Raw genomic sequence first — 15,191 nt, forward strand, 5'->3', positions numbered from 1 at the left:
ATATAAACATCTATAGATGTAGATATTATGTAGCTATATTATTTAGTTGATATATGTCCCAATTGATTGTTACATTTTTCAGAAGTAGCGTAAAGTGGATCAAAACAACCAAGAGGTTGTCCGTAGATTTATCTCTTTTTTATTGGAATTGATGGGATAGTAATAATGTGTTTTTTTTTTTATATTGGGTCAATTACAAAATTACTTATTTTTCGGAATTAGACCTCATAGTTCTTTCATTTTAGTAGTCTAAAAAGACAGGAAAAAAACAAAACAAAAAATTAAGCACTTCTTTTCTTAAAGACACCACTAACATCTAAAGACATAACAAAATAAATATTAGAAAATGAAGCATAAAAAATATACAGGCCATGGAGAAGATCATACCCCTTTTGGCAAGGATGTCTGCTACATTGTTAGCCTCGCAAAGAGTATGCTTCCAATCAACAGTTAGGATGACGATTTTTAAGTATCCTTATGTCTTCTAAGAGACTTGCACAAGATTGAGAAGCAGAAAAACTACCTTGTATCATAGAAATGGCTATAACAGAATCAAATTCCACAATAATATAATGCATATCATTAGCAATAGCGATTTGTAACCCTTTAATTACTCCCCAGAACTCGACGTGAATGATTGAGCAGCTTCTTAAGTTGCACGAAAAACTCTTAATAAATCTACTAAGAGCTTGTTTCGGTGAGCTTCTAAAAAAAGATATTTTTTCGAGTTATCTTTTTTGAAAGATCTTATAGAAAAGTAAAAGTAATTTTATGTTTGGGTATCTCATGCAAAAATATCTTTTTATTTATCAATTATGTTTGGGTATAACAATATAAAAGTACTTTTTTGTTTATTTATTACATGAAAAACATCTTTTTTTAAGAGAAAAATATCTTTTAAAAAAAGATGTAAATTACAGCTTTTCAAAAAAGATGTTTTTTTTATTTTTCTAGTACTATTACTTTTACTATTAAAAATTTGTCAAACACGCTAAAAAATAAAAAAAAAAATTTTTTTTATCAAAATAATAGTGCCCAAACAAGCACTAAGATGATCTTGAAAAATTCTTACACAAAATGCGTTGTTATTGCTGGAATAAAACGATCCATCCACATTTAGTTTAACATATTCATCAGAGGGAGCAATCCACTTGATCAGGTACTCAGAAGAATTTTTACCATTATGCAAAGAGAGATTAAGCCTTTGTGTACTAGAACTCGAACATTAATGAACCCCAATGATTCAATGGTGGAGATATCCTTTCTTTCAAAGACAAATTTGTTTCAACAGTACCACAGGGTTGAAAGAGAAACTCCAAAAGTACATGGCCAACTATTCCATTGAGAGAGATTGTTGATAATCCAATTACGGAGATCAAGACTGAAGGATTCTGGCGGTGCGACATGTTGAAAAAGATGATGCCAAACTCTTTTTGCAAGAGGGAAGTCTCAAAAAATATGCAATGCAGATTCTTCATGATGATTGCATTTCGGACAAGATGTAATAGATGTAAGATGGCATCTTCATCTCTCAACATTTGTGAGAATGGAGTTGTTTGCCACTAGCCAGATGAAACTACGGATCCTTTTCGACTCTTTTCATTTCCAGGCCAAGATAAAGATTTGATCAAGAAGGGTGGAGTTCTCTTCCAAGACTTGGTATGCAAATTTTAAGCTAAAGGAGACATCCAAAGAAGAAGCCTAGGCAATATGGTTGTTGTCCTTCCAGGAGGACGGAAGGGCCAGCGGTAAGATCCTACCAACCATGCTATTCAGGAGCCATTCTTTAAGCCTCTTCTCATCCTAATTACCTGAAACATCAAGAAAATATGTTAGAAGAAAGTTTTCCTCAACTGGGTTTATTACCTTAGTTGCACAAACCCTGAGTTTCCATGATTTGGAACCCAAGGATAATTTCAAAAGCTGATGTGGTTGCCACTGTTAATGCGCCATATAACGTTTCACTCCACATCATTCCAGGATGAACAAACTCCTTTCCACAGGTTTGACTCGTTCCTCCTTATATTAACAATATGACCTTCCCATAATTGTACTTTGATCTTAATACCCTCACCTAAAGGCAATTTCTTTTCTTTATTAATCTCCATTCAATCTTCATCATTAAAGCATGGTTGAGATCTTTAGTATGGCGAATACCCAGTCCCTTACTGATTTAGGCTCTTTGAGCTTCCTCTAGCTTACTAGGTGAGTCTTCTTAACATGTTTCGTATCACCCCACATGAAATTCTTACATTTACGATCAATCATATTATAAGTAATATTTGGTAATACAGCAGTTTGCATAGAATAAATAGGGATGGAATAGAAAATAGATTTCACCAGATAGGGGTGTCAAAAATTTTTAAGAGGTGGGATCCCTGCGGGACCGCCCCGAATGGGGCCCCAATGGTGGGGAATTTTTCCCGTGGGGATGGGGAGCGAAATTCCCCCGATACAGGTGCGGAGATCCGAGCGGGGATCCCCGCCCCATTCCCGATAATTCCCCGAATATTTGAACTTACTTAATAACCTTTACTTTATTTCTAATATAAGGGTTCTTTTAGTAATTTCACTCATTGAAAAACCCTAACCCTATTGTTCAAGATTTTATTTTATGAACTATGATTTGCTATGTTATATTCCTGGACTTATAATCTTGGATAATATATATTCGTGTATTTGTAATAATATTTTGTAATTTATTTTTTGATTTTTTGATATTTTTTATTATAATTTCCATATGAATGTTAAACATAGGGAGATGGGAAATGGGGCCCTGCGGGGAACGGAGATGGGGGGACGGGGATTAATTCTGGGGGCGGGGATGGGGAGCAGGGAGGCATCCCCTGCCCCCGCCCCGCCCCATTGACATCCCTATCACCAGGGTTATTCTTCCTGCCAGGAAAAGAGAAGAAGCTTTCCAATTACTAAGTCTTGTGTTGAGCTTTTGGATGATCTCATGATACGTATTCTTGGTGACTCTAGAACGGAGAAGGAGGACACCAAGATACTTGCCCAAATCATTTGTCCTAGGAAACCCGAGAGCCTCACTAATACCAGTTCTGACATTATTACCCATGTTATTCAAGAACACGAGTTTTGTCTTTGTTCATTTTCTGGCCCGAGCTATCACAAAAGGCATCAAGGACCTTGTTAATCACGTCCTCTTGTTCCATGCTTGCTTCCGCAAAAAGAATTAGATCATTAATGAAACAGAGATGAGAGAGATTGGGGACATCCCTGCTGAGCTTGATGGGCTTCCAAAAATTATGGTTAACAGCTTCCATAATCAGTTGGGATAAGCGTTCCATGCATAAGACAAAGATATAAGGGAAATGGGGTCCCCTGTCGAATGCCTTTAGTAGGGGTAAATTCTTCCAAAGTCTCCCTCTTCCAGAGAACTCTCATTTTTACCATGGAAATACAAGTACACACAAGCTCAATAAAATTGTTAGGCAGGCCAATGTTTGTGAGAGTATCTCTAACAAAACTCTATTTTAGCTTGTCGTAAGCTTTCTCAAGATTAATCTTGATCGCCATCTGTAACATTCTACCACACTAAGCTTTACGCTTAAGTCGTAAAACGAATGTGGTGTGGTATTACGACCTCTAAAATAAAATGAGTACATATAATAGCAGAAGAATTATAATATGCTAGGAGCCTTGAAGAAAAGAGAAAAATAAAAATCGCACAATAAAGGCGCAACGCTCAAGGAACGAGTTAACTTACGTGCTAAGAAAACCATAACTATCAAACATAAGCTAACAGAAGTGGGAATAGAGTGCCAAAGATACAAAATATCAAGCTCCTAACTCAGCCTGCGAAGTCAAGACTGGCCGGAGAATATTTACACACATATATACAAACATATCCAAAACCCAAAAGTACATATACACAATCCTGCCTCTCCATAAACCTCTAAGAGGATCAAAAAGAATAAGTCATGCGGAGAGAAAACTAAGTACATATATATACATCATAGCATAACAAAATATCCCAGTAACCACTCCGCTTCAAGAGTCCAGACGCCTAACGAGATGCCTCTCGACCTGCATCTAAAAAATAACAACATAGTATGGAATGAGAACCGGAGGTTCTCAGTATGGTAAAGGTGCCACACACATAATATATAAGGTCCTGGGAATACCAGAGGCAATCCTAGAACACCGACACTCAGATTATAGAGCTTAAAGTATTAAACAGAAGCCATAAAGGGTGGTTCTCTAAAAATATTTAATCCTAACTTAACTTAACCTTAAATCTAAATCCCATACTGCCATTCCTCCATACCTCCAACTCCATCATGCATTTTCATAGACAACTAAACAGACAAAGGCAAACACAAGAAGGTTACAAGTACTGCAGATAACAAATATACATTTAGCATGGCAAATACAGATAGGCACACCCAATTAGAGCACAAGCAAGTAATTCAAGTAATATGCATATGATGCATGCCTGTCCTATGGCTGATGAGGCTCATCTGTCGGTTATCCAGCCAACCCGACAAGTCTGAATTGTACTTAGACTGTCCCCCGACGTGCATCTCCAAGAGTCTATGCATAGTTTTTTCTCAAATAATCAATAATACTCAATGGGGGTAACATTCTCGGGAATTTATATAGTGCCCGGTCACACACTTACGTCGTAGGGTCAACAGAGTATCGAGTTTTCAATCTGGTACACGTGGTGGCAAGCCACGGCACTTAATCCAGGGAATCTCGTATCTCAGATTATTCAAATTCATAAGCCATACTTAGCCGATTTCCACGTAACGACCAAAGCTATTTATTCAAAACCAAGACAACCCCTCAAAACTCAACTAATCCGCTTCCTCCAAGTTCCAGTATTCACAATTTCAAGCTCCAATTATTTATTTTCAACCTAATACACATTCCTAATACATATATACCCAATTTAATACTCAAAGCTCGAATTTAATGAAAATAAAATAGAATTATTGTATCCTCACCTTACCCAAGCTTCACATAAGCAAGAGTGAACGTTTCTCTCAAGCTAAATGGATCCTAAAACATCAGAAATCAAAGAAATTCAATATTCCCACTTAAAATTTGAAAATTGGGGGAAAAGAGGGCTGAGAGTGATTAAACAAGTTACCAGTGAAATTGTTCCAGTAGAAATGTAGAGCTCGACGTGGTGGACACGTGGCCGCAAACGGTGCGGCGATTGGAGCTCGGACGGAGAAGTTACGGGGATCGGAAATTAACGTGAGGGTTACGGGAATGTTTCTCGTTTCTCTTCTCCCTGGAAGCTGAAAGCTTCGTTGCTGCAGTAATGAGGGAGAAGACAAAGCTGGGTTCATTTAATAGGGCTGGTCCGGTTGAACCGACAGCCCGGTTCGAGTCCGGTTCAACCGGTTTGGTACTTTCGATCCAAACTTGGACCGTTTTCTTCAAAATTAGTGTCAAAATTTTCGTTTCGATGAGCTCTACCCTAATTTAATATAATATTCACATTTCTAATCCTCCTTATTAAAAATTAATTTATTGACTAATTATCTACTAATTTAATCGGGGTTTACATTCTACCCACCTAACAAAGAATTTTGCCCTCAAAATTCAAATCTAGTTACCTGAAAAGAGATGTGGATAGTCCTTTCGCATATCTGATTCGAGCTCCCAGGTATGTTCCTCGATACCAGCTCGACTCCAAGCTACTTTTACCAATGATACTTCCCTTCCTCGTAATCGTTTAACGCTGGTGTCATCAATTCTTACCGGAATTACCGGAAGTGTTAGATCTTCTCTTACTTGGATTGGTTCTGGTTCCAGAACATGACTTGCGTTAGGAGTATACTTTCGAAGCTGTGATACATGAAATACATCGTGCAAATTCGAAAGGTACGGTGGTAAGGCAATTTTATAAGCCACTGGTCCAATTCTCTTCAGAATCTCAAATGGTCCAATATAACGGGGATTCAGTTTCTTGGTCTTAATAGCTCTTCCCACGCCAGTGGTTGGTGTAACTTTCAGAAAGACATGCTCCCCTTCCTCAAATTCCAAAGGCTTTCACCTCTGATCAGCATAACTTTTCTGGCGGCTCTGGGCTATAAGCATTCGACTACGAATCTTCTTTATCTGTTCAGTAGTTTCAGCTATCATCTCAGGCCCTAATAAACTCCTTTCTCCAGTTTCATACCAACACAATGGAGACTGACATTTCCTGCCATACAGAGCCTCATATGGAGCCATTCTGATGCTCGCATGATAGCTATTATTATAAGCAAACTCTACTAATGGCATATACCGATCCCAGCTCGCCGGCTGGTCTAAAACACAAGCCCTTAGCATATCCTCCAAGGTCTGAATAGTTCTCTCTGATTGACCATTTGTCTGAGGGTGATACGCAGTACTCAAGCTTAACTGAGTCCCAAATGCACGCTGAAAAGCTCCCCAGAACCTTGATGTGAAGCGAGGATCCCTGTCAGATATAATGGTAGAAGGCACGCCATGCAACCTGACAATCTCTTTGATATACATTCGAGCTAATTCCTCCATTGTGCAACTTATTCGGATAGGAAGAAAGTGAGCTGATTTTGTTAGTCGATCCACAACCACCCAAATAGCGTCACAACCAGATCGGGTTCTAGGCAAACCTATCACAAAATCCATTGCAATACTCTCCCATTTCCATTGTGGAATCTCCAAAGGCTGAAGGGTCCCTGATGGTCTCTGATGCTCAATCTTAACCTTCTGACACGTTAAACATTTAAATACATACAATGCCACATCATTCTTCATGCCTGGCCACCAGAACATCGCTTTCAGATCCTGATACATTTTAGTGCTCCCTGGGTGGATTGAAAACCCGCTCTTATGAGCTTCCTTTAAGATTCTCTGTCGCAGGTCTCCAATATCTGGCACAATAATCCGGTTCTTAAACCTCCACAAACCATCCTGTCCTTCTGACACTCTTCACTGTTTCCCCTGTTCGACTGCTGGTAATACCTTACGTAACGCTTCACTGTCTCATACCAATACAGGTGCAGTAGTCAACCTGTGCTTCAATGCTTGGAAACTCTCTTCACATTCCGGAGTCCAGATAAAAGGTTTATCCTTCCTAGTCAACTTAGTTAAAGGTAAGGCGAGCTGTGAAAATCCTTTAATGAATCTGCGATAATACCCCGCCAAACCTAAAAAACTCCTGATCTCTGTCACTGAAGTTGGTCGCTCCCAATTCATCACTGCTTCCACCTTAGCAGGATCCACAGCTATCCCCTGCTTACTCACCACGTGGCCGAGAAACTTCACTTCACTCTTCCAAAACTCACATTTAGATAACTTAGCATATAACTTCCTATCTCTCAGAATTTGTAGCACAGTTCGCAAGTGATCAGCATGCTCCTCTTCAGTCTTAGAATAAACAAGAATGTCATCAATGAAGACAATAACAAACTTGTCCAGATACGGTCGAAAAATCCTGTTCATATAATCCATAAATACTGCCGGGGCATTAGTTAACCCGAAAGACATCACTGTATACTCATAATGACCATAACGGGTTCTGAAAGCAGTTTTCGGAATATCCTCGTCTCTAACCCTTATCTGATGATATCCGGATCGCAGGTCAATCTTAGAAAACACACCAGCACCCTGTAACTGATCCATTAGATCATCGATTCTAGGCAACGGATATTTATTCTTCACAGTGATCTTATTCAATTGCCGATAATCGACACATAGCCGCATACTCCCATCCTTCTTCTTTACCAGTAACACTGGTGCTCCCCACGGAGAAACACTTGGTCGGATAAAATGCTTACCCAACAGATCTTCCAGCTGAGCCTTCAGTTCAGCCATTTCTAAAGGCGACATCCTATAAGGAGTAATTGAAATTGGACCGGATCCAGGTACTAACTCAATTGTAAATTCAACCTCTCGGTTAGGTGGGAATTCATTAATATCATCCGGAAACACATCTGAAAATTCACATACAACCGGAATCTGCTCTAAACTCTGATCATCACCTGATACTCTCGCAGTTAATAACATAATACCCTGACATTCGGTTCCAGAACAGTTTACTATCATAGAATTCAAATAGTAACTATTCACCACAACCGGTGCTTCTGACCCTTCCGGCATAAACTGTACTGACTTTTCAGAACAATCAAGTAAAACATGATTCTTGAATAACCAATCCAATCCCAAAATGAGATCAAGACCAGTCATAGGCAAACAAATCAAATCATGCACAAATTCACGCTGTTGTACTCGAAAGGGAACTTGTGGACATTCTATCCTAGTCACCATAGCTTCATGAGTAGCATTATATACTTTCAAATCATAACCTAGAACCACCATTCTCAATCCTAATTCATGGGCCTTTTCAAATGCAATAAATGAATGAGACGCTCCTGAATCAAATAAAGCATTTAAGATTTTACCAGCCATTTCACAATTACCTCTAATCAGTGTCTCAGATCCCTCAGCACCAATGGTAGAAGTGGTGTATACTCTCCCCGGCTGCTGCACTCTACCAGTCTCATACTTCTTCTTCTCCGGGCAATTGGTAGCCATATGCCCGGGCTGTCCACAAGAATAGCATACTCCAAGTCTGAATCTGCACGGAACTCCAGGGTGATACCTTCCGCACTTCTGACAATTCAGATCTTGCTGTGGCTGCTTCCCAAACCTTTTTCCTTGACTAGCATTGGTATTCGGCCTTCTGTAATTACCTTGACCCTGAGTCTGCTGCGAAACAAAACCTCCACGTTTGAAATTCCTACCTCTCGGAGCAAAGTTCCTCCCTGAAGGCCTCAGAAAAGGCACCCTCAAACTCCCTTTCTCTGCTGCCGCCTTCCTCACACAATCCTCAGCCACCCTACTCTTATTCACCAATTCAGAAAATACCCTGATCTCCATTGGGGCAACGAAGCTCAGAATATCGCTCCGAAGACCTCCCTCATATTTAATACATTTCCATTCAGCAAAATCTTCAGGCGCACCTTGACAGATACGAGAAAAGCGACATAACTCCTCAAATTTACTGGTATACTCAGCAACAGTCATCTGTCCCTGCTTTAACTGCATTAATTCAAGTTCCTTGGTATTTCTGGCTGAATTAGGAAAATATTTCTTATAGAACTCTGTCTGGAAAACCTCCCAAGGAATCGCAGCACCATTAGGATGCAGGATACGTCGTGTTCCCTGCCACCAATATTGAGCTTCACCTTGCAGCTGATAAGTTCCAAATTCAACCCATTGCTCTTCAGGAACCTGTTGGGCCTGCAACGCCCTTTCCATAGCCTGAATCCAGTTATCTGCATCAGTGGGATTTGAGGTTCCCCTAAAAGTCGGAGGGCGAACTTTCAGAAATGTGGCAAGTGTCATAGGACCATCCTCATCATTATTATTCCCATAATTACCCTGATTTATCTGATTACCCAATGCCTCGGCTGTTGCCTGCATAGCTGCAGCCATATTTCCCAGGGCAGCCATAAAGTCTACTGGATCAGTCCCTATGGGAGCAGGAGTAACGGTGCCTGTCCTACCTCTACCTCGCCTGCGACCGCGTCCGCGAGTCGACATCTGGTCCCTATATACACCAAACAAGTGATATTAAGTTGATCAGTCTCAATATCGCAGGTCTAATGCTTTAAGTTCCAAATGCATGCTCACAAACGTTTATGCCACATATATCAATCAGATATCCTAATAGCACATAAACACATATACAGAGAATACACAAAAGCACAATCAGTCCGTCTTTCAGGCTCTATAGCAACGAACTGCTCTGATACCATAATGTAACACCCTACCACACTAAGCTTTACGCTTAAGTCGTAAAACGAATGTGGTGTGGTATTACGACCTCTAAAATAAAATGAGTACATATAATAGCAGAAGAATTATAATATGCTAGGAGCCTTGAAGAAAAGGGGAAAATAAAAATCGCACAATAAAGGCGCAACGCTCAAGGAACGAGTTAACTTACGTGCTAAGAAAACCATAACTATCAAACATAAGCTAACAGAAGTGGGAATAGAGTGCCAAAGATACAAAATATCAAGCTCCTAACTCAGCCTGCGAAGTCAAGACTGGCCGGAGAATATTTACACATATATATACATACATATCCAATACCCAAAAGTACATATACACAATCCTGCCTCTCCATAAACCTCTAAGAGGATCAAAAAGAATAAGTCATGCGGAGAGAAAACTAAGTACATATATATACATCACAGCATAACAAAATATCCCAGTAACTACTCCGCTTCAAGAGTCCAGACGCCTAACGAGATGCCTCTCGACCTGCATCTGAAAAATAACAACATAGTATGGAATGAGAACCGGAGGTTCTCAGTATGGTAAAGGTGCCACACACATAATATATAAGGTCCTGGGAATACCAGAGGCAATCCTAGAACACCGACACTCAGATTATAGAGCTTAAAGTATTAAATAATCATTTTCCATATCAAAACCAATGTAGCAACCATCATCATTACATATAACCAACCTCAACATAGATATCAAGAATACTAAGCTTTATACATTTCCACGCATTACAGCTTATCTTATGGTTATATAGCCTATGTTTTCATATAACATTATATATTAAATGCAAGAAACCTAAACCATACCTTAGCCGATTTCCACGTAACGACCAAAGCTATTTATTCAAAACCAAGACAACCCCTCAAAACTCAACTAATCCGCTTCCTCCAAGTTCCAGTATTCACAATTTCAAGCTCCAATTATTTATTTTCAACCTAATACACATTTCTAATACATATATACCCAATTTAATACTCAAAGCTCAAATTTAATGAAAATAAAATAGAATTATCGTATCCTCACCTTACCCAAGCTTCACATAAGCAAGAGTGAACGTTTCTCTCAAGCTAATTGGATCCTAAAACATCAGAAATCAAAGAAATTCAATATTCCCACTTAAAATTCGAAAATTGGGGGAAAAGAGGGCTGAGAGTGATTAAACAAGTTACCAGTGAAATTGTTCCAGTAGAAATGTAGAGCTCGACGCGGTGGACGCGTGGCCGCAAACGGTGCGGCGATTGGAGCTCGGACGGAGAAGTTACGGGGATCGGAAATTAACGTGAGGGTTACGGGAATGTTTCTCGTTTCTCTTCTCCCCGGAAGCTGAAAGCTTCGTTGCTGCAGTAATGAGGGAGAAGACAAAGCTGGGTTCATTTAATAGGGCTGGTCCGGTTGAACCGACAGCCCAGTTCGGGTCCGGTTCAACTGGTTCGGTACTTTCGGTCCAATCTTGGACCGTTTTCTTCAAAATTAGTGTCAAAATTCTCGTTTCGATGAGCTCTACCCTAATTTAATATAATATTCACATTTCTAATCCTCCTTATTAAAAATTAATTTATTGACTAATTATCTACTAATTTAATCGGGGTTTACACCATCCAACCTTTATCCCCTTTCTTGTTTCTCATGGAGTGGATGACCTTTTGAGTCATGATGATGTTATCCGAGCGATGTCTTCTCGAAACAAAGTTGCACTAAGTGAGAAACACCAGCTTTTTCATGACCTTTCTAAGCCTTTTAGCAAGGATCTCTGCAATAACTTTGTAAGAAACATTGCGAAGACTGATAGGACGCATTTGTTTTAAATTAGATACTACCTCCACTTTTGGAATTAAGGTAATTAGAGTATCATTAATCTCAGCAACCACGACAGTATTAGAAAAACTTTTCTCCACTAACCGGAAAATGTCATGACCCACCAAATCCCATTTGCCCTGATAAAAAATAGCCTGAATACCGTCCCTGTCAGGTGCTTTAAGACTATCTATGTCAAAGATAGCTTCCTTTGGTTTCCAAAGGTGTCACCCTATAGCCAAAAAAATTCATCTCATCAATATTTATAACGGGAAAGGCTTTATTTAAAATATGAGAAGAATCAAGAATATTATCAGAATAAAGAGTAAAGTAAAAAGACGTGGCCATATTTTCCAAATCAGTACTGTTTGAGATCCAATTTCCATCATCATTTTGGAGATCTTTAACTTTGTTCCTTCTTTTTCTGGCTATAGTTGTTTCGTGAAAATATTTGGTATTCTGATCCCAAACTCGGTCCATTTACATCGGGACTTTTGAAACCATAAAATATCTTCTTGTATCAGAATATATTCATACTCCTTCCAAAGATCAAATTGAAGCTTCTCCAAGAAATGGTTCCCATTGGTACTAAGGCTAGAAGCTATCCCTTGAAATCTTCTAATAATCTGGTTCTTCTTTCTTAAAATGTGACCAAAAAAATTTGAATTCTAGATGTTGAAATTTAGTGATGTTATTTTCCCAAGACTCGCACCAAAGCATCAAAATCCAGATGAGTAAGCCAGGTGGCTAAAAAACGACAGGGGCGTCTTCTCTTATTGGGGGCCAGCGATGGCGCAAGTTGAAAGTAGAGTAGAGAGTGATCCGATTTGAACATAGAAATGTGTTTAATTTTAGCCTCCAGAAAGGAGATTTGCCAATCAATATTACTCAAACTTCTATCAAGTCTTTCAGCTATGTTACCCCTTTTCCAAGTGAAAGGCCATCCTGAAAAATCAATATCAATGAGACCATAATCCAAAACATAATTATTAAAATCAATACAAACTTCCGGATTCTAATTAATTGATCCTCCTTTTCTTTCTAAACTATGTAGCAGAGCATTAAAGTCTCCAATTAAGCACCAAGGGAGATTGATATCATAATTTAAAATACGAATGCTATCCTAGAGAGTCTTGCGATGCTGCCTTTGAGGGCTCCCATAAATGGCAGTGAGCATCTAAGGAGGCAAGTTACTACTCTCAATCTTTAGATGGATAAACGGCCTCTGGTGTTGTAAAATATCAACTTTCCAGATATTAGAATTCCACATGCACCATATACCCCCAGACCGGCCCAGGATTTCCTCAATAAAGCTGCTATCAAAGCCTAACTTATCACGAACAGCTTACTACGGTCACCACTTATATGAGTTTCCATCAGAATTAAACAATTCACATCATACTCTATTTTGATATCTCTAATAAGAGAGGGTAAGGTTTTAGCACCTGCACCACAACAATTTCAAGCGATAACATTCATCATTAACAAGATAAGGTAAAAATGGGTTAGCATACCAGAAAGCAAGATCAAGCTTGGGAATTTCCTCCAGTGGTCCCTATGCTTTGATCATAGACTTGATTATTTTTTCCAATAAGGTCTTCAACTGATATAACTATGTTGTCGTTAGGCGGTTTGTCTAGCGGAACCTCCCTGATTAGGGATAAATTTGCTACAAGGATCTCCAAAGGTTGAGAGGAGAAAAGGGGCCTCACCATGGCTAAGAGTAATTCGAAGCTAGAGCTAGAATTTTTCATCGCCAGAAAAGCTTCCCAATGCTCATTCTACTACAGGATTCTCATATTCTCTAAGATGGCCAACTCCATGGCTTCAACTTCAGAATTCTTTATTTTTCGTTTACCTTGAGAGGAGGATGATGTGGTTTCGAGAGAGTTCGATGGGGTGGGGAGAAGCTTCTGTTTGAGTTTACCTCCCCTATTGGGTTGGTTAGGTTGAGTGGGCCCATTCTTGGAATTTGGGGCCTTCCTAGTATTTTGTGGGTTCTTTCCAACACCAGCCTTGAGTACCCTTTTTGGTACTTGGTTAGGATATCTAAGGCTTTTTGGGTTAGGGATGTCGTTGGCCCATACTTCTTGGTCTCTTCTAATGGTTGATCCTCATGCAAATCATCCGCATGCATCGTACCCATATCTTCCTCGCCTAAGATATCAAATCTCAAGTCCTTTTTATTACCACTATCTCCTTTCGTATTATTTCCTTCCTTAGAGATATGAGAATCTCTCCCATAATTAGATCCCTTGATTTCTGTCGCTTGTTTTTTCTTTCTTTGGTTTCTAACCATCATCCACGACCCAAAACATTAGGGATCCTGATTGGAGCAAAATTCATGTTGTGCATACAAAGCCGTATGTTTGTTAATATTTCGATCACCATCAGCGGCGGAATTTTCGAGTGCACTGGCTCCCAACGGTTCACCAGAGTTAGCCTCAGGGCTTTGTTGGTTTGTGCCTGGCAGTACTTCTGTGCAAAGCTCTAACTTGTGTCCATACTTCCCACATGAAAAACAAATTAGGTGAAGCCCTTCATCATACTCGATGTTTAGAGTGCTTCCGAGGATAGAAATCCTAGGGATTAATTGTTTCATTAAATCAATTTCTACACAAATTCTTGTAAAACGCCCTCTTGAGAATATAGAGGTTGTTTGGTCTATCTTTAACATGTTACCAATAGCAGAACCCACACGGGATAGAAATTGATGACTATAGAGCTCAATAGGAAGGTTTTGTATTCTGATCCAAGATGTTATCTTCTCAACTACCTTTTCTGACTCAAGGAAGAAGGGTCTCCATCTTTGAACAATGAGATAATGCCCAGCAATCACCCATGATCCTCCAAGTAAGGCATCAGAATAATCTTCCTCCTCTGAAAAATAAATAAGAAAATAATCATGATCTATATCGATAGCATTAATCTTACCTTTCCATGAATCCTAAACCCACTCTCTTTCCAAGCACTTTAACTATTAGGGCAGCATGCCATGGTTTACACCATTTGTCGAACTCCTCTTTTGGAAACAGGAATATGAAGGCATGGATCAAAAGACTTCTCCTTATTGATAACCTCCTCTTTATCACTATACCATTGGTCCTCCGAATTCGGAGATTCCTCATCAATGTCATTAAGGGAATCATTATCTTCATGCATAGAAGATCTTGGCATCGATAACAAGGATTCTTTGTACATGATAGCAGTCTTCACTAGGGAAGAGGCCCCCACCTCCGATGAAATATCATGATATTTCCTTAAGTATTTAAATCAAAATCTTCTCTTGTTTTGACTTTTTTAGAGATTATTGATGGTTTGTTTAATTTATGTGATTCTCTTTAATTCATATCATGTTATTGGAGAAGATAATTTTCATCTTAAGGTAAAATATAATTTTGTGTGGCATAAAATAATTATTTAAAAATTAAAATAAGACATCTCAATGTTAGATTTTCATACAAGATGGTTAACATACGTACTTAGTTTGTCAAGAAAATATCTAAGGTAATTTCGTATATATCAAATATGAAAATTATATACTATTCAATTAATACTTTATTAATTAATAGGATAATTATGTTACAAATATA

Source organism: Arachis ipaensis, chromosome B07 (assembly GCF_000816755.2).
Source record: "Arachis ipaensis cultivar K30076 chromosome B07, Araip1.1, whole genome shotgun sequence".
NCBI lineage: Eukaryota > Viridiplantae > Streptophyta > Magnoliopsida > Fabales > Fabaceae > Arachis > Arachis ipaensis.